The sequence below is a fragment of the Trachinotus anak genome, unplaced genomic scaffold (genome assembly GCF_046630095.1).
Source record: "Trachinotus anak isolate AG129_WGS33_773 ecotype Australia unplaced genomic scaffold, CSIRO_AGI_Tana_v1 ptg000011l, whole genome shotgun sequence".
Taxonomy (NCBI): domain Eukaryota; kingdom Metazoa; phylum Chordata; class Actinopteri; order Carangiformes; family Carangidae; genus Trachinotus; species Trachinotus anak.
This window is the reverse complement of record NW_027273862.1, coordinates 14,141,156-14,167,075: the sequence shown is the minus strand read 5'-3', so window position 1 is coordinate 14,167,075 and position 25,920 is coordinate 14,141,156. Positions and strand designations below refer to the sequence as shown.

The window sequence follows — 25,920 nt, the reverse complement described above, 5'->3', positions numbered from 1 at the left end:
CAACTAAATCCAACAGAGTGGAAGCCAGGGGACAGAGAGACTGGCTGCCTGCCATCACCTTATATAGTGCAGCCAATCTCCACCCATCAGGCTCCTGCAGGAAGATGCCAGCCTAGAGAGAGCCATCACAACACAATATATACAATATATACAGTATATACACTCAGACACACACACACACACACACACACACACACTCAATTTGTGTGTCTGTGTGTATTTGTGTGTATATATATATATATATATATATACACATCTCTCGCTCTCTCTCTTTCTCTCTCTCTCGCCCACTATGCACACAACCTACATACTGAGATATTCCTGAAAGCTGAAAGGAGCTGCTCTACTCCTGTAACACTATTCTGTCTCAAACTTCTCAAGCTTACTATAGATCCTGCACAGAGATGATAAATTAGTGTAATTGCTCATTAGTCATTAGTTTCCGCACATGTCTGCGCATGATAAATATGAATAAATATATACATATACATTTCTATAGATATACATTGCAGCTGTCTCTGATACAACAGCCATAAGTCAACACAGCTTGCCAAGACAATACTTTATTGCCATCCTAGGGGTAACACTATATTACATGATGATAACACAGACAAGCCCCAGATATATGTTTTCACACTTACAGTTTTGAGTCATAGTCTTGAATATTTTTATTTTCCTTATCGTAATTTTCCAAAACTGCATATTATATCAAAAATAAATATTATTTTTACCCACCACTGATTTAATTTGTTATGAAGTTATGAAGAAAGGCCTGCTGGGAAATCCTAACCTGACTAATGAGCTTGCTCCCTGTCAATTCTGATAACCTGAAAGTGAATGTCAGATTTTTCTCAAGCTTTTAGTAAGTTCTTCAAATGGACGATTCTGTTAGCAGCATAATGTTTAACAAGCCCAAACAAACAAGCGGGGCTCAGAAGAGGAGGGATAGAAGAAAACAGGAGGAGTTTATGGCTGAATTGAAGACATAAAGCTTTTACTCGGCACGCTTCAAGTTCGTTGTTCATGACTTTCCTAAGACCTGGTGGATGAACTTCTAATGGGTGAGTACAGGTTTCCTTTCATGGATCAGGGATTTAAAACCATGTGGTGAATGCGCAGCTACATAATCTGTGTGTGATAACATGTGGCACTGTTTTACTGATGATGAATGATGAATTATATAAATACAGTGACTGTGTGATCAGGTGCTGTCATCCATTCATTCATAACTGTGTTGACCTATAATGAGTTGTTGTGCTTTTCTTGATGGATATATGGATATATCCACCTGGCACACTGTGTGAGATACTTTCCGTTGGTTTGTAAGTGTTGTGGATGATTTCAGGTGTTTGATAGCTGCTGTGGTGGTTTGAGTCCAGGGAAGGTTGATAAAGTTAGACACTTGCTGCTGTCTGATGTGCTGATCAAAGGCTAGTTTGCAGGATGAGAGTAACATGGTGAACATCTCCATGGTGACAGAGCCATTGTCTGCAGTGGTTGTGCGCACAAGCATGCTGATGTTGGGGAGGGGGGAGGTTACAAGAAAAACATATTTGCACCAGGGCCGATCACAATTATGTTGCTACTGAGATCAGATATAAGGAGAGATATCACATCCAATTCAGTATTGATCTAATTTATGTCTGTTTTTTTTAGCTTTAACTGGACCCACTGCTCGCCTTACTTGACCTGACAACAGGCCACTGACTATAAATATTTTCATGGCGGCCATTTTGGATACCCAGAAAAAGGCCAGGTGTCACCAGTATCAATTTGGGGGCGCCACCCTGTCTAAAGCCTTATGAAGGGAGCTGGAAATGGACACCACAAAAGGCCTGGTTATTGTTCAAGGTACCAAATGTTGCTTTCCTTCAATAATATCGATAATATGCTTAAACGGCTGAAGTCATAAAAGCACCATCATGACATACTTTTACTTTTGCCGCCTAAGTAATGAGCAGGAAGACAGCTCATGAGTTTCAGGTCGACATGGAAACGGTCGTCGGCACCGGTAAATTTATTACAATAATAATTACAAAGTAAAAATTATAAAGTAAACGAAGAAACGAATCCTGAGGACGAAGCTTGGAGGTAGAGACAGCCAAACAGAGGGTGTGGAGTTTGAAAGAAGTGTGAAAACTGGATTGTGGAGATAAAGTTGACGCTACCTCGTATTTTTCATGCTAATGACAACTAGCATGATCAACCAGCTACCTAGCTTGACCCCTGCACTGTATGCCTGACCACCCATGTGGGCATATGTTTCCAAGCGTGGACGCCAGGGTTAAAGGATGGACTGGATTACGTTATGGTGGTGGACGGCAAAAACACCTGGCCTAAGGTAGGTGGCTTGCTTTGATAGCGTTTACTGCTGATTTAATGAGCAATGCAAAGCTGTTTTGCCCAAAATGAATCACTGTCGTTAGCTATGTGTGAAGTGTGTAATTGAGGATGACAGTGGGTAAAGCCTAATTCAGGTTTGATAGAGGTGGCAGGCTGATGGATTTGGATGGAGAGAAGCGCATTTTAATTTCTTTCTCCATCATCTGTCTTGGGAGTGATTCACTTGTGTACAAAGGGGACGTTGCTGTGTTTCTTTTGATGTAAAGTCTACAAGGTAAAGGTCTGTTTTGATACATACAGTTATTGCTTATTGTCATACTTATTTCTGCATTGGACATCTGATGTCTGTGTGCTTTTTGGCAAAAATATAGATTTTTATATTGGTCACCACTGTTAAATGTTATGTTGGCCCACATATCACCATGTTCTTGCTGAAGTGGCCATTATAGAAGCTGCAGTTTGTGTGTTTCTCATGTGTGCATGTTCTTCACTAATCTGTAGTTTGTGGAAGCAGATTTTTCTCAGATTTAAATTGCTACAAAGTTAGAGTGATGGCTGTGATTAGTATGTTGTTTGAATGGAGTTGTTTAGTTGTGTGACATTTTGATTTGTGTGCTATTGACTCAGCGGTTAACTGTAGTTAAACTTTCACATTTTTGCTATTTTCAACCCCCCATTTTCTTGCTGGACATTTTTGCTGAACCCACATCTGGGGAAATATTTCTAAAGAGCTTGGATTTCTAAATAGAACTCATTGAATATATCTTTGAAGAAAAAGTCCGAAGAATAACTGAAACGGGATCTGAAACTGTATTTAGCACATTACTATTAAAACTTAAATGACCCCCTTAAACCAGGCTTGGGCAGAGGATGTTGTTCAAAGCTGCAGGTCAGCAAGAAATAAGTAACTTAAAAGAAATACTGGGATTTATTTCTTAATATGTTTTGCAGTATATATTCTCTCTTGCAAAACTCACTCATCCTTGAGGATGCCGAAAAATAGTTTTCAGGAACACACTCTCTACAGACAACACAAACATCCTCGCCAGACAGAGATAGCACCCTATAACACACAATGTTCAAGGGTGGATTATTACTGGGCCAAACTGGACAAAGTGCTGTCTCCAGGGTCTTAGACTATCAGGGGTCAGAAAGCCTTTGATTCACTGTGTGTCACTTGTCAGTTGCTCCATCAAACACAATATCAAATGAAATAATTACAGGGTGTGTTCTACATGATTGTTTGATGTGTGTCCAAATCTAGTTTTAAACTTTTTTACACTATGTTTATGTACAACATTAGAAATCATGATTTGAATCCATGAATTAAGAAAAAAAATAACCACTTTTTTTCACCTAAAAACACAATCACTGAATTAATAATACTGAATACCAATAGTTTTGGTTTACGTGTAATAACACAGTTTGTCCTCTAGATAGTGCCCTAAGATTACTTTGACTTATGGTCACAATTATGGTTGAGGTTAGATAAAGTGGGGAACCAGAGAAAATGCCAGGCTTGATAAGTTTCTCTGTATGATTGATGCTGCCCTTATTAACATAGATCTCTACTACACAAATGATGGCTTTTTTCAGACTATGTAGACCTGTTTCTATGACTAAATGTTGAGACCTTACCTGTCTAGTAAAGGTAACGGTTTAAATATTTTCACTGAGGAATACTGTGGGGGTGGCAGTTTTATCTTGTATGTATGAATAACTGTTGAACCCATTTATCATTTAATATTTTGGGGTATGTGGCGCAGAGTAAAAGTTATGTCGTTACTGAGGAATGAAGTGTGAATGAAGTGTCTGAAGCCATTAGAAGACTACATGACAATAAGGAAACTGATCTCAACATCCAAAATATGCTTTTCAAAACACAGGCCCTATAATGCCACTTGTTTTACTGGGCTTCAGTTCATGACATTCTGTCTGTGTCTGATCTATAAGCTGTTACTATTTCCATAAATGATCAAGTAGATAAAGGAACATCGTCCTACAGCAGTATCTACCTTTCCAATGTGAATGAGACAATTCTGATGGATAGTTTAACTTTATCTTTTATTACAGTTCATTTGGCAAAGAGAAATCACTGGCAGTCATCACAGGATCAGTTCTAAATCTAAAAGTAATACTTCATTCAGTAACAGATAATACTTAGTTGGCAGTTTATTGGGTACACCTAGCTAAGACTAATGCAGTCTAATGTAACAGTCCTGCAAAAAAATCCTACCTTTGTGACAGTTATCATGTTCGGTTTTAATTGATTTTGTTTTGGAGAGGTGTTGATTCAACTGCACCACAAACTCCATTCATATTCATACAGTTGAATCAACACTGCTCTAAAACGATTTCAACACAATCTGAACATTATTGAACTTTACTTAAACTGAACTAATAAAACTAATTCAGTCTAATATAACAGTCAGGTAATAAGTTCATAAGTTCTACCTTCATTAAGAACATATAGTGGATATCATGTCACATTTCCCAAAACTGTCAGTAGTTCCATATGGAATAATTTTATTTTAAGTCTTTAAACATCGCTACATTTGCTGCATATAGTTAGCAGTTTCACAGGTAAAAAATATAACACCACAAAAAAATCAAAAAATCTGTTTTACTTAAGGTGAGGTGGTGAAGACTATTTATACCAGGAGAAACTATTGGGTTAGAAAGGACTTTTCCACGTTACTCACTAGGTGGCAACATTGTCTCCCAAATCTGTTAGTCTCCTTAATACATTTGAAAGACGGTTACCCTCGAAATTTAAAATCTTGCTTGTGTATCTTTGGTATGGAAAAAGAAACAAATTTGTACATGTCACTGACGTGCAAAGTTAGTCCTGTATATACAATTTTGACTCATCAGAAAATGCCTGAGTCAACTTTCCATTAATAATGAAACCTCAGTAGGTTGTTTCATGTTGGATTAGTATAAGCAGATAATGAAGGACCATTAACAATAGATAAACAGAGTTGTATCACACATGTGATAAGGAAGATGAATCACCACCTCCTGCCGCCGCATACGTCTAACAGCATTTTCAGTGGTACATTTTATTCTGCTTTATGCTGGTAAATCATAAGAGGTATTATGTCATCTTAAGCCACATGAAACTTTATATCCTTTCATCTCACTTGTCAGGGTGCCTCTGAAAAAACACTAGATACACTAAGAGAAAATAAATGAGTTGAAGTTGGTCATATTTAACCAGTCATTTCCTTTAAAATGAATTGTACTGTTACAGCTACACATAAAAAATTCAAACTATATCCAGAAAAGTTACAGAAAAGTTACAGTGCATTTACATTTGTTTTGTCAGTCACAAAATTACAAGGTGAAATATTGAATTTGTTGACTGTCTGCTTTGTATACTAAAATTGGATGTGAGTCAGCCTCCAGAAAACACAAATAGTTTCGTTTGTGTTTGGTGTTGAAGTTTGATGGTTAAGACACTTAACTTCAGACACTCTTGCACTATAAATTTTCCAGTTTCTCGAACAGGTCCATGAGAATATACAATATATATGATTATGTTGTATTCCCTTTTAGTTTTTTTTTTTTTTTTAATGGTGAGGTCCATTCTTCAACAATATTTCAAAAGTATGTGATCAAAGCTAATATTTATTGGTGTAAGATAAAAAATGCCAGTGATACCTTTGTTGTCTTTGAGAAATGTAACTTTTTGGGCCTTCAGAGGGGTTCAGAGGAGCCTCACTGAAGTGTGAAGCAATTATAGCTCAAGTTTACTTACTGATACAGACAAGTTTTCATTGTTGGGCAGCACTTGCTTTAACTCAAAGCGCCCTGACATTGTGTGTCATCATCACAATTTTTGGAGCAATACAGAGCAGTTTCACAAACCTTACTTTGCTGTTTTAGACCCACAGAGTTGCTGTCTTTTTTTCCTGTAAAAACCACCACCTTCAATATATTTAAAATGTGTGATAACACATTGCTCTGCATCCTTGTAAGAGGAAAGACGGCTTTAAGCTTAGTGTCCAATAGAGGGCAGGCAGGTTCTGTACATTTCTTTGCTAAGAGTTTCACTTAGCTCATTCTCTTGAACAGCTACACAGTATATTGTTTTGTTGTTATGAGATTAACTCAGTTTTGCATGTTTACTAATTATTTAGCTTCAAGACCATTGTGTATAGATATTTGAATTCATACCGTAATTGTTATTAATTGGTATGCTGTGCTCTTGAGTCTTGGATCTGGCTACTGTGCCTCCCTAAACGTGACCTAAACTGGAAGAGATAATTGTCCATTAAACAAAATTATCCTAATTCCGATTAGTCACCATTCAACTGTGCATGAGTTCAACTCTGCCACATCCAGTTCACCTTTTCAGGTCCCTGTACTCTGTACAGTAAGGATTAATTATTCAGCTACAATTAGCGTGATGTCAATAGTAACTGCCACCAGTGCAGTGCTCCTCTGACATTGAGGCACCGTGTTTAAGCTTCTCTCATGTTAAAATTCCCCATTTCAGTGAAGTTACTGTATGTGTTCAAAATCCTGTACACCCAAACACACACACACCCAGACACATCCCTGCCCCCACCCAGGTACAGGCATGCATGACCGCACTCAAATAACCAACACTGATGCACACATATGTACACGCGCAGGATATACACACATGGATTTTCAGTTAAATTTGAGAAAAATGACTGTAAAACATCGATAACTGTTGCTCATTTTCTGTTTTTAATATTTATAAATACACATATTTACCAGACTGTTTGCTGATGTGTGGTAATTGCCGAGAGTCCTTCCTATTACAGACAGAAGGTGGAGGACTTAATGCACAGTCTAAAACGTGCTACTGCTGTTACTGACATGAAGTGAAATTACATTCCAAGAAACTCCAAAAAAACCCTATTTTTATGGAGCCCTAAAATAACCCTTTCGTAGGTTTGTAGTGGACAGCCCTTACATGCAGTACTAACTTGTTCAGATTGCTTTGTGGTATGGAGAGCTGCATCAGTATTCAGTTGTAGTAATTTGAATAATTAAAATATGAGCTCATAGACACTGTTATAAAACTGTAAGTAGTATTAAAATCGAACATTTTAACAAGAAATGTTGCAACACTAATTTGGGTCATTTGATTTTTCTTTCACAAAGAAATTGTATCTGTATTTTAATTCTTGCATTTTATATTTGAATAGAATATCTTATCAGTGTTTGTATGGAAAACATTACCTTAACTGAAAGACAGGTTTACTGTTACAGTGATACCAGTACATGGTACATGTGCATGACAAATCTCACAGGGCTCTTTGGAAAACTTTAATTAAAATTAATTTAATTTATTTTTTTTAAATGTCCTTTCATTTTTGCCATTGTGCAAACAAAATGAAGTGATCTAAGTTGCAACAATACACCTTTGTGACTACCGCCTGGTCTAGGGAAAATCTGATCTTGGAGTTGAACACAGGCAACAGTTGTCTGTAATACTGATGAATGCTGTTGACAGTGTAAACAGTATTGAGACTGAGAGTGTAGTGTCCACTTGAAAGTGTCTTTGTTATTGGAGTGAATGTTTTCTGTCTTTCACTCTTTATGGTAAGGTGTTAGACTTGTTTGATTGAATTTAAGATGTGATTGGCTCAAATACCTCTTTCCCTATATTTCAGCTTCTCTCCCCTTTCTGTCACTTGAATGTGTTTCATCTACTTTGTTCACTCTGAAATCAGTGTCACCTCTCAGTGGAGGTTTAGTTCAATTACCTTGATTTAGAGAAAACATTTAAGGTGAAGTGTGTAGCGAAGCGAAAAAGGAGACAGCTCCCAAAGTAATAATCATATTCAGTGAATGCTGAGGATTATTAGAAGTAACAATTATTAGAAGTAACATGTTGTTACACATGGTACAGTTGTGTATCAGTATATAGAGATGTCTCTCACATGCCACTTTATATTTTTTCCTCCTTCTTGTGGATTATCCCACTGTGTGAGTTCACCTTTCTTTTTGTAAAGAGTATAATAAAATATATTATTTATTATTAATTTTGAGTTACAGGATTATAGAATTTTATGACAGATTTTGCACATGCTTGGGTAGTCAAACTATCCAACCTCTGTTAGCACAGTTTAGTTTGTGTAACCTCAAGAAAAAAAAAAGTGAACAGATAGGTTTAGAGAGGTTGCTGAATTTACAGTACCTTAACTTAGTTAAACGTCTATTGCTTCAGGTCTCTGTTCAGCCAACACTACTGTAATGTAGTGTGTGCTAAAGATTTGTGGGCTGAGCTTATGATGTTTGTGCCTGTTCTAGACTGGGTGCTGAAATGGCTTACTATGGGACTAGGAGTATTGATGGCAGTGATAAAGACATGTAATAATGTTGTAAAGTCAGAGAAGACAAGGAGCTGTAAGAGGAGATTGGCTCAACAGTGTAACCAGTAATCAGTCAGCGGGGTGAAAAATGACAGGGCCAATGTGAGTGGACAGAAATGGGAAATAAAACATGGGCCTAGATGGGAGTAGAGGTGACCTGCTCTTCGAGGGGGACAGGTCTGTCGCATTTCCTGATTACAACCAATAGGTCTCAATTTTACCTGACAACACCAACTACTCTTTTGGGGTCGCGTCTGTATTATAGGGCTTGGTGTATAGAGGGGGGTTAATGGGGTTAATGTCCCATTGGGTGTGTAATATCTTCCTAAAAGAGTAACGTTTATGATGAAGAATATTTTTTGTGCCAACACTTTTCCTTATCTGCAGTACAACTCTGAATCCATTGACTGTTGGAATGCAGTTTTGATTGTTTCTGTTGGATTGGATTTTTTTTCTTTTCATTCAGATGATTTTTCTGTATTGCAAATTATTACTTAATTATGCTTTAGTTGTGAGATTAATAAGAGTGGTGAATAAATCAAGAGTTAAGTTCATGCGCTGGAATGAACACATTTTCACTCATTTTGGCTGACAGAGCTTTTAATACAATGTGACAATGTGACAACATGGCCTGTGGCTTCAGAGTAGTAAACGTTGAAGTTTACAGCAACAGAAAAGGTCTGCAAGTTTGAGAAGGTGGATGAATTTGTGTAAAGTTGAGTCTGATTTAAAAGTAATTAGCTGTAGTAGGCAATAAGCTACTGATGGCAATATCATGGCTAAATATCATGATATTTCAGACATGCTGTTTAGCACACAAAATGACTTAATGATCTGATCACCTGTGGCCAATGCAGCCTTGAAATAAATTAAATAAAACTAAAACATATCACCTACATGGATGGCTTGCTCTTTCCAAATCTGTAAAATCAAAACCAAAATCAAGGCGAGAGGAAGACACCATCCACTAGACAACAACGATTTTATTTTCATAAATAAGTCTTAATTGGATATGGTGGGTAGCATTGGTGGGATACTGTTGGATGGCAAACCCATTACCGTAGCAAAGGCTTACAAACTGAAAGGGTTGAAGGGGGATGGGAGGAGGGGTGGAACTGGAGACACAAGGCAAAGATACTGCGTGAGATGAAAGGTGCATACCAGTATTCTTAAAAAAAAGGATGTTAGTTATTGTTTCTTTTTGGATTTGGCCCACTTATCAACACAGTCAGCATTTGCAGCAGCAGTGGATGGGACACACAACTAATAGAGACAATGAAAGTTCATTTTTTTCCACTTTTTTGAGTCATCACACAGCCATTGTACACATATATACATACACATATATGTACTTAATATGACTCTCACTTTCTTAGTATATTATCTCCTACGTCCATCACAGATAAAGTTTCTTAGAAATAAGTTTAGAAATCACAGGAAAAAATGTTTTCTCTTTATAACGTCACAACTTCCTGGAGATTCATCACCAAGTTAGAGTATCAAAGTAACTCATTGTTGTCATACATCCCAGGGTGCTCTGCAAATTGCAAATAATGACATACTTTTATTGCTGATAATTTGCCAATGTAAAACAAATATATAGGCTAAAAAAATGGGACTGAATTTGTAGCCCACAGCGTCACTGTGGGGTGTTTCTTGCATCTCTGCAAATTAAACAAAAACCACCTGTATGGTTTTGCACCATTAGGGGTAATTGAGAAAATGTATGCTTTTATGAAGTGAACTGACCCTTTTAAACTGTATTAATCATTTACATTTTTCACGCTGCATGCTGTGAGGGCAAGGCAGCTGAGAGCCTCAGGTAGGGCTCTCTGGTTGTTTCATCAACTCGATACTTATTTGATAATTATTATTAAAACATATATATACATAATTATAAAAAATAAATTAATTCATTATGTCAAATTATATCAAATAATTATTAAAATAATTATTTAGTGATATTTTTTATGTTTGATTGTTTCATACCAATCTCTACCAGGTATTATGAAAGGGGCCTTTCAATCTTTGGCCTCTAACCTTGGCCAAAGTATCTCAGACTGGCCAAGTTAGTTTCATCTTTTAAATCACATGACTTTTATTTGAAGCCCTTGTCCAACTTTTATCAGGTCCCCCTTTTTTATTTATTGTGACTTGATGTGATAGTTTTTTTTTTAATCGCTTTCATTTTATTTTGATTATTCTGATTTGAATATGTTATATAATGAAGAGTCAGTTTGCATTGTTCTTGATTTAAATTCAAGTTTCAGAAGTTGGACAGTTGATGAACTTCACAGGCAATTTCCCTGAAACCAATCTTTATATGCTTGGTCCATCTACCCCCAGCCCCCCGCTCCTTAAGTTTTATGCAGATAAGAGGGAAGGCTTTCCCCTCCCAGAGCTTGGCAGGTGCCCAGTATGCAGGAGTGTATCTGGCACACGTGTCCCTCCCTCCATATTTCACTTCTGGTGCTACTCTCTCTTTCTGATAGCTTTATCACTGCGGAGGGGTCAGATGCTGACACCAGCATAAGGGCCGCTTAAATCGCTCTAAACAACATCTATCATGGACCCTATAAAATAAGCTTCATAGCATGCACAATACCCCGGCCTCGTGCTTGGAAATGCTCGTCTATCATATGGCTGCTTGACTCCAAGAAGCCTTTTTTTGGTGTGTACAGGATTCAGAAAAGGAAGGTTTTGATTTGGCTCTTCTCAGTCTTTATGAGTAATTTTTAGATTACAGACTGCATGATATATCACTCATCAGCAGAGGCAGGTAGGCTGTTTGGGGGTGATAGATGGCAGTAGCCTACAATGCTATTTATTGATCAGGAAGAAGCCTGATATCAGTAATACCCATTTTAGATAGCTAAAAAATGTCATAGAAAGGCAGTAGTGGTGGTTCTCACGTTTCAAAGTATTGGCAGGGTGGAGGATGGGGGACTAGGTACAAAAGGGAGGGAAGGTTGATGCTAATTGACTTTGATTATTGACCTAATATTATGACATGCTGACAGGTTGCTTAGTAAAAGTGAAACAAATGGAATGCAGCTGCTTGACCAGAGAGAAGATGCTATTATGGCCCTCAAATCACAACAGACCTGCAGGCAATCACTTGATTAATAGTTGGATACTGACAGATTCCAGCAAATTGTTAGTTCTCTGAGGTCAAAAAAAGAAAAATGAACATGTAATTGAAAGAAAAAGCTGTCTGTAATGTGACTAATTGTCCTATTTTGACAGTCGCAATGTGTTAAACAAATGTTCTTATTGCGTCAAATTTATCAGGACTTTTTTGTGACTGGCTTAAATATTTAAATTTAAGGTACAACAACAACTTTTTCTGTTTTCTGCTTCTATTAGGAGGTAATTAAGGTTTGCATATCAGGTGTTTCAAGCTTTCTGGAACAACCCATCACTTTATAGGTTAAACGCAGACACTGAAAGGATACAAGTGATAACCTTGACAGAGATATCATTCAAATTAAGAGTGAAAATCTGCATTTGATGGATAGGTATAGCCATATATTCAGATTTTGATGTTAAACATTTTTGTCCTGATAGATTCAGACATAAAATGCTCATAACTGATAAGTATATGTGATAGAATTGTGTCTGTAACATTGATGTACACTGTGTAGATTTAAACACTTGATATTTATGATATTTGTTGAGCAAATGAACATGATGAAGAAACATACAACAAACAACATACTCTTGAGGTCCAGACAGTGTCGGTCTCCTTGTTTGTGTTGAAGTGGCTCTCTCTTCTGCATGCAAATAGTGGAAAATGTTGAAATGTTCTCACAGACAGGCCTATTTTAATCTACTGCAGTTATCTGTTCTTTTTCTTGACCAGTTACAATGGTTTACTGAGTAACATGTTTCAAGTACAAACCAAAAATCAAAAGAGATAAAAGTCCAACGTAAATATAACACATTACAAAAGTAACTACTGTGACAGCTCAGCCTCATGCATATCTTATTGCCTTGACTTATTTGAGGTTATAGTGGAAAGGCAAGAGTCCCTGCATGCAATTCTTAAGTAGAGGAGCAAAATGGGTCTGGAGGAGCCAAAAAAGAGAACAATCAATGACCCAGAAAAGAGAAATTATTGTCCAAGCCCATCACTTAATTTCTTTAAAAGCCTATTGAAAAGTCAGAACCGCTCAATGTGCATCCACTAAAGTTAACACTCTCGGTACGCCATACAATTTAATTATTAGGACATGATTCATTCAGTGAGTGGTCACCCATTCGATGGTACCATTTATGGGCCGGCATATTCTTCACAGCTCAAGAATACTTCTTTTGGTCAGTAATCACTGAACTGTACAAATGTAATTTAGATACTTGATTGAGGAAGAGACTTTGCTAATTAAGAGTTTTTGTAGAGTGCATAATCATTTTGGCTGTCTATTCATCAGGAACAGTGTGATGATTAGCCCTTGTGGCAGTCCAAGTGCTGCTTATCTGCTGGAAAGAAAAGTAAAGTCTTATCGTACAGGATTCTCTAGCATACACAATAACTAATCAGGATTTGTAAGGCCAGGGAGTGTTTTTTATGTCTCTGCGCTACGACAACCAGGGCCTCAGGCATTATGTTTACAGATTGTCAGTTCATCCGCCCGTCTGTCCGTCCTGCCGGCCCATTCTTGTGGACACAATATCTCAGTAACAGCTTGAGGGAGCTTCTTCAAATTTGGCAGAAACATTCACATTGATTCAAGGATGAACTGATTAGATCTTGGTGGTCAAAGGTCAAGGTCACTGTGATCTCACAAAACATATTTATGGCCATTACTCAAGAATCCATACACTAATTACGACACAGTTAAACTCAAATAGCTCTAAAGACAAAATGAAGTGATGACATTTTATATCCAAATGGTCAAAGGTCAACTTTGCTGTGGTGTCATAATGTTCTGCACAAACACTGCTGGCTATTATCCAGTGCTGTAACTCAGGAAGAGGAGGTTGTGACCATATTTCCTGCAACTTGGCTGGTTGGCATACAAGCATTAGACAGTAAGTAGTTCTTTTTTTTCCTTTTTTTGGCAAACATTGTAATAAACTCATATCAAAACCATAATGTACACATACTTTTAATTGACCATACAACACTTTCAGGTACCTAGGCCCATATTTGTAAATGATTTGTGTGCACAAAACCATGCATACACTATTCCCACACATAAATTGGTGTTAATTAAAAAAGATAGCATGTGATGACAATATGCAGGACTCACTCAAATGTCATACTTTACATTGACATGCATGGGCACATTCCACAGAGAGCTGATTGAGTAAAGGCACACTACTTATGGTCTCTGTAAGGCGAGGGTAGGAATTTGCAAAAATATTATATCGAATCCCATATGGACCTTCTTATTTGAGCAGTAGGGCAAGTTCAGCTCACTTGCCTCCAATTCTCAAGTGAGCGTTGAGCTATACATAGTGTTATGTATAGCTAATTGTTAATTGTTGATAATTGTTGGAAAACTAAAGAGGAATAAAAGAGCATGATGTTTTTGTGTGTGTTTTTTTTTTTTTAGGAGTCCAAGCCCGCGACGGGCTGGGGGACGCGTATGCAAGGCAAGGCGTCTCCCAGTACCAATGGTGCTGGCAACCCTATTCTAATTGTTCAGATTTTTATTCTCTTTCTTCTCTATTATTATTATTATTATTATTATTTATATTTTTCCGCCACTAAAAGTGGTTGCACAGCCTAAACCATTCAAGGTAGGGTGATGCTTTTTGCAGGGTAGGTACAGGGGCTCGCACGTAACCCAGATGCAAAACATGACACACCCATGCCAGTAGGAGGCGCCCGTAACTCCCAAACTGTATGTCACACATTCAGAAACCTTAGATCCTTGTGTTTCCTGAATTCAGCTGAATCTCATGAGCTAGGCCACGCCCATTTCTGAATATTTTTTTTCACAAAATCGCAAAATATTCAAAACCTACTTTTTTTTAAACTCCTACAGTTTTTCACTGATCTGCTTGAAACTTGGCACGTACAATCTTCAGACTTACCTGATCTAAAGTTAAATTTTGCTATTTCAGGTATTGCACATGTAATTGATGAGCAAAATTTTATTGCTAGCTATCAAAATAAAAATTGTTACATATCTTACCCAAAGAAAGTCCTATTAGCACCAAATTTTAGATATGTGATTGGCATGGGACTATGAGAATATGGACTTCATTTGGTGACCCTTGGCAAGTAGGGGGCGCTACAAATGTGGAAAGTTTATATCTCGAAAATGGCTGCACTGATTTCTATGAAATTTGTTGGGTAAATTCAGGTAGGCCTTGCACCAAAGGGGGTTATGATTGGTCAAAGTTGGCGGGGCTTATTACAGGACAAAATACAAACTATTTAATTCACCTGAAATATTAATCTGAGGGCCATGAAATTCATAGGGTACCTGTAGACTGGCACAGAGACCTTACATAACAAATATTAGATTACAGATTACATATGTGTGCCACCAGGGGCACCATAATCAAGATAAACACATTTTGCCTTATAACTCCCACATTTTTGGTGGTATGTTTAAAAAAGTTATATCATTGCATTCTCTAAATGGGGCTAAATCATATGACATTGGCCACGCCCACTTCCTCCACTTATTTATTTTCCCCAAGTTGCTACATATGCAAAAGATACTTTTTCGAAGTCCTCCTACAGTTTAAGCCTGATCATGAATATGTCAAAACAGTTGCTTGGATTTATATAGAAATTAATATGCATGATGTTAGGTCATTCCTGAGTGCAGGCATAAAGTTTGGTGATGGTTTTTCCAAGTGGGCTGAGCTTATTAAAAAAAATCCAATTCATAACAACATTAGCCTTTACCTGTTACAGTACACTTCCTGTTACAGAGACAACTGCAGCTCTGACGCTGGCGTGCTCCCCAACACTTGCCTCATGGGCGTCGTGCTGTGGGTGCCACTTTGTCGGACAACGTGGGGCGCGGGGGACGACCTGCGTGGGGGGGGGGGGGGGGGGGGCTTGGACCCCGTTCATAACTGCTTGCAGTTCTAGTTTTTTTTTTTTTAATTTGTTGTCCTGACTTCAGTGGGGAGTTAATTTTACCACTGTGGAGCCAAAACAGACCAACAATTTGTCAGATTGTCAGATTTGTCAAACAGCCTTGACTGAGATCAGTGACCGTCCTCCAGAGGCAGAGGAATGCATGGTTGGATTGGAGTATAGGGTTTGCTCATGGCTTGGAAGAAGGAGGGAGCAGTTCCTTTCCTTTCCATGTGTATTTACTGCCCTGTAGGCCAGCACATGAGTCTTGAAATGGATGTATGCTGCAGTAGAGAAGTGGGAAGAGTAGTGGGAAAACCTTGGGAAGCTGAACACTAGGCGGGCACCAGCATTTAGTTTAGCTGTAAAAGTAGTAAAGTTAGAGATCAAATTAAGTACTACAGAATTTCAGACAGAGAGTTTAAAGGACTGATGGTATTTCTACACTTTGATTAAACTTTGTGTTCATATTTTTGAACTGATTTATTTGGGATTGTCTGTGATGTTTTTGCTTCGCTATAAAGAGCTTTAGCTGGTCTGGTAATTACCAGATATTTGAGAAATGGGCAACTTAAAATGGACATAAATTCTGACAATCACTCACTGACCCTCAGCAATCATGTAAATCGAGCTGCTTTCCCTGCTTGTGAGCATAACAAGCAATAAAGTAGTATTGTTTTATACAACTAGTTAGCATGGCCATTTTTCATGGTCACTGCACCATGTTTAAAATGTTCAACTGAAAGAGAGCGCCAGCAGCAGCCTTTAAATAACTGCAAGGCAGATTAGTGAAGGGAGGCCCAGGACCCACCACCCTGAATCCTTAGCCATCCAGGACACTGATCCCCTTTCATATGGGTAAATATTTAAAGAATCAACAGTGATGTTCAGGATTCCACAGTGATTATTTGGGACAATATAACAGGTTGTTTTTTTTACATTCTCAGTTTGTGGTTTCATTTCACGGTAATGCCTCAACTTTGGATAGGCCCAACAGAAATTTTGCACTAAAGACAATGTTGAGACATTCACTTCTTCCATAAGGAGCCGTTCACAGGCCATTCTTTTTTTTATTTTTGAGTAAAGACAGACCTCTGCTAAACTGGGAGGATTTTCTTTGGTGATAACCTCCATATGTAAACTACAGTGAAGAAATAGAACTGGGCATGAAAAATGAATGTGCACCACATAATGAGTTTAAAATCCTCCCCTTAGGAGTACCCTGTACCTGCAATGAATAGCTGTTAATCCTAGTGTTCACAAATGTTTTTTTTCAGGATGAATCCTTCATGTACATTGGATAATATTATTTTACTTGAGGTGACATATCCTGAATGCTAGTCACCCCCATGTAGGTTACAGAGTACAAAACTTACTGTCATTTTGCAATTCACATGCACCACTGTTTTTTTAAAAGGATGTCCCTTGATTATTTGTACCAGTCTAAGTATATACTACCTTTATAACAAATATGTGTGCATATATACTTCTTTGATCACATTTGTAAAATAGAATCAGCAGCTATTAAGACCATCTCATCTCCAGTTAAGTAGGTACCTGAGAACTAGGATTATATGAAGAGGATGGGATACCATCTCAGAAATACTGTAAAACTGGGTGAAAGTCTTAGCAATCAAGTGCTGAAATTGAGATTACAAACAGATTTCTGAAAATTATATAATTTTAGAAAATAATAGAAAAAAGATAGACAGAATGAAGACTAAAGTAAAGGGGTGTGTGTCTTGGCACCAGAGCTCTGATTCTATTTACGGCTTTTAACAGAAATCTGATTAACGGAGGCATTTTAAGCAGAGTGACCTGGAGGAGGAGTGAGGAATGGGGGAGAGGAACAGACGCTTTTATTAAATCAGCAATCGATGCCAGCACTCCTCAGAGACCAGCGCACAGGAATAGAGGAATAAAATAAAATGAAATAAAGGACCCATTTCCCATGTTAATCTGGTCTGTTTGGTTTTGAGGTACACTGTGGATGCAACATTGCTTTATAGAAGGGAGTTTTTCTTTGTCTTGATCTTGACTGAATACATAATCTCTACTAAGTTATTTTCTACTGTAATAGTGACAAGATTGTATAAACTACAAGGTAACTGTCTATTTTCCGTTTAAAAACAGGGATGAACAAAGCCGATGATCTGATTTGTCAAACAGCAAACTAACTCCTAAAAGACATAATGCTATAGCTCAGTGATCAAAACAAGCCATTCATAAGTGGAAATGATGAAACACTTGAGAATTTCCTCTGAAATGGACCTGAGGCGATGGCCTGAGGGGCTGCTGAGAGGGCTGACTCTCCCCAGCAGATAGAGCCATTCAACCCCACATTATAGCCCCATTAGACATGGATATCGCACTAAATGGTTTGCCTACCACTGATTACGGTTGTACAAAAACAAGGAGACGAATCAATTTTCAGTATTAGAGGTCATTATATGATGCCTCAAAAAACAAACACCTACAGTGGAGCTAGTATTACAAGGTACATCTATTTTTAAGGACATTATTGTAGTTGGGCTGATCATTAAAGGTTGGTGAAGGGTTATTGGTTTGGATTCAGTCTAGTAGCATAATGGACAGATACACTTGAGTGTCGTGAAGTTCCATGGTGTTACTCACCTGCATCAGCACTTTAGTGTAGAGGAGAGGAGAAGGAAGAGTGGTAATGATAACAATGCTGATTAAACAATACACGTGTGGGTCCAAAATTACCAAACCTCTGAGGCTGCAGATCTGAGGAGTCTGTCTAATGTATCATAATGAGACAATTTTGTCTGTCTCAAAATGTCCCATTATGCTGGTTTCTAACTTTTCCCCAAATCCTCTTTTCAGTACAATAAAGTGGTAATGGCAAAGACGGGGGGGGGCAATTACTAGTTCACACCACGATCATTCATTTACTTTAACATATCATGCATAATTACTTGTGTTTTAAAACCACTTTGGAAAAGGAGAGAGACTCTGCAGACTGTAGCAGAGCACAGTACCTTTATCCCTGTAGCTAACACCACTGTAACACAGACAAATTGCCCCCTGGAGTGGGTAAGTCTGGTGAAAATAATCTGTCTCCCACTTTGTGCATGTGTCTTGGGAAATCTGCCACAGGGGAACAGTGCTAGTGATACACGGTAGCAGCAGGAATCAGTCTTTCAGCTCTGACAAGGATTTAGCTACTTGCTTCTCAGATGACAAATGAGCATAGAAATCACCTCACTTTTGCATGGGGGAGGCATGGAGATGGACGTGGAGGGGTAGAAGAACTGCTAGTGGTTACAGCTGGCCAAAATGAATTATTTTTAGATTGTATTTGTGATTTTTGATGGTCCAATTGACCTTAAGGAAAACCCAGGGACTTTCCTATGAAGTAGTAGTGATTGGATAATGGTGTGGTTGCCAGGTCATTCTGAAGTGTTTGGTCATTCTTTCAGTGACAGAAATATTCTCCACAACGGGAATGCCTTTTACAAACAGCAACATGCAACGTGCAATGAAAGTCAAATGGCAACTCTCAAGTGGTGCCCAACTCTATATATTAATTTGTCTTCTTGGCCAGCAGGAGAAGTCATTTTTGGCTTACTTCACCCGTGCTACTCGTCCTGATTCATGCATCTGATTTGCTTTGTGTGTGCTGATAGCGCTGCCGTGGATGGATGGTTACAGAGAGGAGGCAAGGTGAAGAATGACAAGTTGAGTGGCTGCTACACTGATAAATAGCCTTGGTTTTATTTAGCTTCATCTGTTTAAGAGAGGCTCAGCGCTCTACTCCTTTCAGCTTAAGAGTCCCAGTGAGATTCTTAGCCCTGGGCAGGTGGGCTTGGTACACCACTCTCCTCTTTGGGTAGGCACCTCTCCTTTAGCCACATGCCTAATGATCCTAGCCAGCATCTGGCGCAGGTGGCCTGAGTAATTCTTTATACTGGTAGAGGAACTGACAGCAAGACACTGTTTTCATTCTCTCCTTTACTTTTTACAAATTTTTTTCTGTTACTTTTGTGTCTCACATTTCTCTAATATTCACTGCTAATTTCTCCTGCTATCTGTCTTTATCTTTCATCTTAGTGCCTTATTCCCATGCCCTGTAATCCATCCCGCTGGCTGTAGCTAACCTTGAACACGCTTTTAACACACATGGTTGTTTTCCAGCCACATTATGTAAATTAGGGGTTAAGACAGAAGAGATATTTACGTCATGAGTTCCTTTTACAATACAAGTACTGTTCCTCGTTTGGATGGGTCTGCAGGTGCAGCTCTGGCCTGTGCTGAGACCTCCATAAACTCTGGTGGAGCGTTAAAGCAGCAGATGTGTTCCTGAGGGATGAGCAAGCATTAGCAAGGCAGCTCGGAACCATGCCAGGGAACAGGTTGAGAAGAACACACATATAAAAAGAGGTGGACTGGTTTGGGTATCAGTGGCATACCTGTGGATGTGGTGCAGTCTGCAGATGGTCACAACTTAACCCCTCCTTTCCTTCGGGAAGGAGAGAGTAGGATAGATTAGAATGCCACAAAAACGTTGAGCTGCTTTTGGTGAAACAAGAAAAGCTAAACAGAATGATCGTTCAATCACGTGTCTAAATGCCTGTTGAATCTGTGCTTTCCAGAGTCCATTAATTTGGTCCCCTATCGCCTGACAGGAAAGAGGCTTCAGGATTCCTAAGAGAGTTGTTCTTGCTCACAGTTTACACTGAGCTGTGTGAGATAATAGTAATAGCATCTGTAAATTAGGTTTATAGGATACTCCCACAGCACCTGATACCCTATATTTTTGGCCAATTAGCACAAATACAATGTTCAACAACAGCTGTACAAAGAAAAAAACTCTCTGTGATGCCACCATCATATCTACTTACCCCACAAATGTCACCAGCCATCATCCCTTCTCTCACTGTTGTCACTGTGGAACAGCTTGTCATTCCCACCAGCAGACAGCCAGGCATTATATGGTAATAGTGCAGCTGCCATTTGTCCTTACATGGGAGAAAATCACTCCAGCTGTTATCTTTGTACAGCTCCAAATCTTGCTTCATGTTTTTGAGAGTTAAATGTGTGCTGTGCCAGCATTTCATTGTGTGTGTTTTTTTCCCTCTTATTTTACCTACTGAGCAAAAAGGAACCCCTACAAATCTTTCATTTTGTTATTTATATGAAGTTAATGGCAGCCTGTATCTACTCTAACAATACTAGGTCAAAACCTAGTACATGGCTGGACCGGTCCATTGTCAGTTAGGGAGAGACAGAGTGAGAGATTTGTTGCACACAATTTTTAATGAAACACAATTTTACCCATTTGAAATACTAAAAAAAGGGGAAAAAAAAGAAAAAGAAAATCAATATGTGGTGGTCAGTGTTCATATAGTGGTGGGCCACCACAAATACATCATTGTATAGGAAACACTACTTTCATTTCTATTTGTGTCATTGTTTATTTAAATTCATTTTTGGTTTGTAACCTATGAAAGGAACTTGTGATTTTCAGTCTACATTATAGAAATACTGACTGAATTATATTGTGATATAAGTCTTTCCATTGACAGGGAAAAAATTATCGCAGTGCCAAATTTTTGCCATATTGCCCAGCCCTTACCTTCAACTATATCAAGCTCCTTAAGTACTTTATCAATGCGCAACACTAAATGTTGAGTTCATGTTGTCATTCATGACTGTAATTCCCCCCAACCCTGTCCAATTTACCACTTATCTCTCCCTCTGCTTATTTTGATATGCATAAAGAATGCAAATTAGCCACTTAGTAACCACATCAATTACCCACCTGGCCTCTTATCAGCCTCACTGTGTTGTTTGCAAAACACTCGTTACGGTCCTGTGGTGATGAAGGCGGGCAGTCGTTGGTGGAGTCCGTGTTATGGTTCGCTCTGGAACCAATTAGCACTCAATGCCCGCTGTCCTCTGAGACTAGTAAAACTGAGCAAGAGGCCGAGGCTTAAAACAATATGTGCAACCAGACCACACCTATATAATATTTTTGTGTAAGTATGTTATTCAACAAGAATCATTTTGAGCACGACTAGACTGTATCGCCAAGTCAACCCACATTTAACAGTGTGTACTCTGAATGCATCATAGTTTGGAGAAGCACATGGACAATAACAGTCAACAAAAAACATACAGAGATGGAAGAAGGGAGGTTGCAGAACAGAAGCCATATTTAAAATGTATTTTTAGAGACCGGTAATCTACTCGCTACCTCTCCCCTGTGTCCCTCGCTCTTGATAAGGTGACGTCAGCAAATGTGAGTCTTTTTCCGGCCTTCCTCTATTTTCAGAGGGAAGATTGGCCTAGTATGATCCGGTTGTGCACTAGGGTGTAGGTTCTGTATCTCAGAATGGCAGAGCAGAGAGATGGGAAGACTTAGCACAGGGAGGAGGAGGAGGAGAAGCAGATGGAGGTGAAACTGATCTGTCTCTCATTGTGTCCTCTGTCTATGTCAGATAACCCAGGAAACATCTCAGACTCATACGCAGCTTTTAGAAGCTTGATTTAGATCCACTCTCCACAAGCTTGCGTGATGAAACAAAAGAATTAAGGTAGTATTGCTAGACACAGCAACTTGTGTGCAAAGTATGTGAGTATCGCTGAGAGTCTGCATCACTGTGTGCATGTCATGCAATCTGCTGTTTAAGCTGTTTCTATCCTATGAGAGAAACATAGCTTTGGTGAGCCCTCAAGAGGTTTACTGTAAACTGTTGTCAAGTTCTCATCCCATGACTTTTACTGCCATGTGTGACCATCTTCATGCAATGTGCACAAAATGTGATCGCTTCTAGTGTGTGTGCAACTGCAAGTGTATGTGTAATAACAGGCCAATGACTCTCAAAACACTGACCATACATTTGGTGATATACAACTGTAAGTGAAAACAATATTCATAAGGTGATTATAAGACAGTAAACTTTCACCAAATTCTGTATGTAATTAATCAGATAGAATTTGTATAAATAAAAGTTATAATGGCATCACCTGCATCCATGCATTAATGTCAAAAGAGGCTTTTTCCAGAGCTCTGTAATTTTCACAGATATTTATTGTTTATTTAAAATGCTTTTTTATAATTTGTGCATTGTAATCATTCCTATTGTTCATGGTAACATAAAGATGATACTGAGTGGCCTCTGACTGCTGTCAGAAAAGAAGGTGGATTCAGGAGTTCATTGCACATCCATGTTAGTCCATTGGACACGCATAGGATGGAGATGTCTACTGTATCCTTGGAAAGACTATATAGACTATATAGAGAAGTCCAATTTCATGCAGCAGTAAACCAATCAGCTAATTGTCAGTTACGTGTAATAGAAAATGGAGGTGCAATCAGCAGGTGCAATAGTTAGAAGAATAGAGAATCTTGCCAGATCCCTGTACTAGTTTGTCCAACTTCATCCATCAAAATTCAGTTTATTTAGAGAGAGAGTGCTTTACTTTCCACCTTCAGGTCAACATTGTCGAGTTTCTTTCTACAGAGAGCTGCAAATGGAAAGAGGGAATGGTTGATTTAGAAGGGAAGCAACTTCACAGGCAAAAAAAGGACCTGCAAAGCTAAGACAACGGGCATTGGGGTCAGTGCAATTTCAGAGTAGAAAGAAGGCCATCTTTGACTACAGTTAATAGTGTGATTTGCTGTGCTGAGAAAGTGTCCTGGCTGAGGGTACAATAGACTTAACACAAGTGGAGGGATTGCTGTTCGATCCTGATTGGCCCCAAGGAGGACATGCAAATTTAAGTGCCTTGCTTCAAAGGAGTGGATGGGCAAGAGAATGTGTAGAGCTTGTGAGAGGGCCAAGCTTGTGCAAAATAAAAATGGAATGGCTCCTGTTTGAAACAACGGTGTTTTAAAATTAGTTTTGAAGTTAGTCAGCATAAAGACCATTGCCACCAATAAATACCATCCCAAGAAAATCCATTGGTTAAACACAGCCAAGATGTATAAGATATCCCACCCAGCAACATGATGCCTAATACACACGCCTTTGGCAAGAAAATATTTACTCTCTTCTACTCACTCTTGGCTTGTTAAAAAAAGTTAAAAAATGTTGACCTGCTACTGTACATTTCCCCTTTCCTTTTCTGCAGCTTCGTTAGCTGCACCTGTACATTGGAAGTCACACTCCATTCAGCCTCCTTTTTTCTTTTCCGCTTATGCTTCAAATACAACACTGTTTCAAAGACCATGCCATATGTGTATTTTCCACACTTTGGAATATGTAATGTATTTAGTTTGGTGGTAATCACTCACACATTGGGACAACAGAGACAAAGTACTGACTGAGAGAACGGAGCGAGGAGAGTCGCTGATGTTTTAAAACATGTATGGATGATTAATTACCTGGAGCTGCTGGAGGAAAATACTGGTTTTAAAGAACACAGAGAGCCCGCCACAGAACGAGTGTGTTTCCTCTCCTCCGTTGGAATAATTGAAATTTGATTAGAAGGGAAACCAGAACCTTCTTTTGCCTGGTAAGCAGAATATCCACAAAAGTATCCTTTCCCCCTTCAATATGGTAAAGTGTCCGTCAGAGTCTGTACAGGGTCATTTGCCAAAGGACAAGAAGGAAAGTCATTATTGCTTTTCCCTTTACCTGTAACCTCCAACAAATGCATATTACATTGAGTGAGGTGCAGTCAATCAATTGCGACCGTACAATTACAATCTATCAACAAGGCTGTCAGGTTGAGCAGATCCCCAGGCTGGAGTTGGTAATGATGAGTTCAAACACCTGAAACAGGTCTTTCAAGTCCCTTGTACTTTGTGTCTGTGTGTGTGTGTGAGTGTGAGAGAGAGGGAGCGAGAGAAAAAGGGAAACAGAGAGGCGGTGTGAGAGTTGAAAACAGGGGGAGGAAGAAAGCGCTAAAGTCCCTTTAGTTTGCCTTTTTCCTTGCCACTCAAAGCATTGACAAAGGTCTCGTGCATTTCAGTAATGAAAGAAAGGTCTGAGCAGCTGCTGACCAGCCGATAAACCACAGATTTTTGTAGTGTTAATTCATCCTCTGACCTGTTCTGACTTCTATTGTCTCCTCTTGTTTGAGAAGTGCTGCAGAACAAATACCAGGCATCATTCACTGAAGACAGACCAAAGATGAATCTCCTTCCCTGCAGACAACACTGACTGTTAACAAACTGGTCATTTGACATTGATCAGGGGTTTATGTCCTTGTAGCTGACTTCTCTTGAACTTCTTAAAATGTACTTTTTAAAATTTCATAAGATTGAATACATTAGATAATTTCCTTTCATTTCATGCTTGCGCCATATCTAATTGAAATGTTTTTGTGTTTGGCATTAATGTTTTTCTATCAGTCTTAAGATCTATATATGTGATATATATGTACCCTTAGATGCAGAGACCTTGATCTGACATGTGCTATGGATGTGAACAGGATATGTGTTTCTTGGGTGGAGGGGGAATTTTCTGACATTGGAATAACAACAACCCACCTAACACTGGCATGTCTTAAAACGAATTCCACTCCATTTGTAAATCTTTATTTCCTGTCACAAACCCACAAGAACATATCAGACACTCCACTATAGAGCCTACATTTGAAACCAGGCTCCATAACTTCCCAAATTAGTTTTTGCAGCGGCCCAAACGGCACAGGATAGTAATGTTAACAAAATAAATGTCTGGCCTGGGCGATGGGTGGAGGTAGGGCTTCAGGAAATGGTTTGCATGGGGGTCTGAGTGCTTCCAGGCTGACATTCCCTGTGATGGATCAGTTTGTCTTGGAATGTCCGAGTGATGATCTGAAGTGTAGCTCCAGTTTCAGGTGGATTAATAGGTGGGAGTGGGCCCAACTGTAACCATGCCCACATGGACTTAATCATTGGAGCTACGGCATGCTATCAAATCACTGGACCCCACCTATGGATTAAAGGGGCGTGGGCAGACCACAGACTGGTTAATGATTGTCCATCTTTTCACCTAGCACTTGTAAAGATATTTTATGTTTTACAAACAAAAACAGGGGTAAGACTGTTCACTCAACCCATGTTCAAGTTAAATTATTTACTGCTCTTTTTATATCACTTACTAGAACTGTTATCATAGGATTGCAGTAAAAAAAAAATAGTAATGTTGAATAAAGTATTTTCTTCAAATACATTTTCCTCTCCTTGTCTGTTTTTCTTTGGTCACTGACCTTGTGCTGTTG

At 38.7% G+C, this 25,920-nt stretch overlaps 1 long non-coding RNA gene across 1 annotated transcript in view; it reads left to right on the top strand.

Moving 5' to 3' along the window:
• The first annotated feature begins 1,696 nt into the window (after window positions 1-1,696).
• Window positions 1,697-25,920, top strand: part of LOC139627467 (uncharacterized) — a 335,432-nt gene continuing 311,208 nt past the window's right edge. The window contains exon 1 of the long non-coding RNA XR_011692575.1: window positions 1,697-2,341. This is a non-coding gene — a long non-coding RNA (uncharacterized lncRNA). The remainder of the gene's footprint in view (window positions 2,342-25,920) is intronic.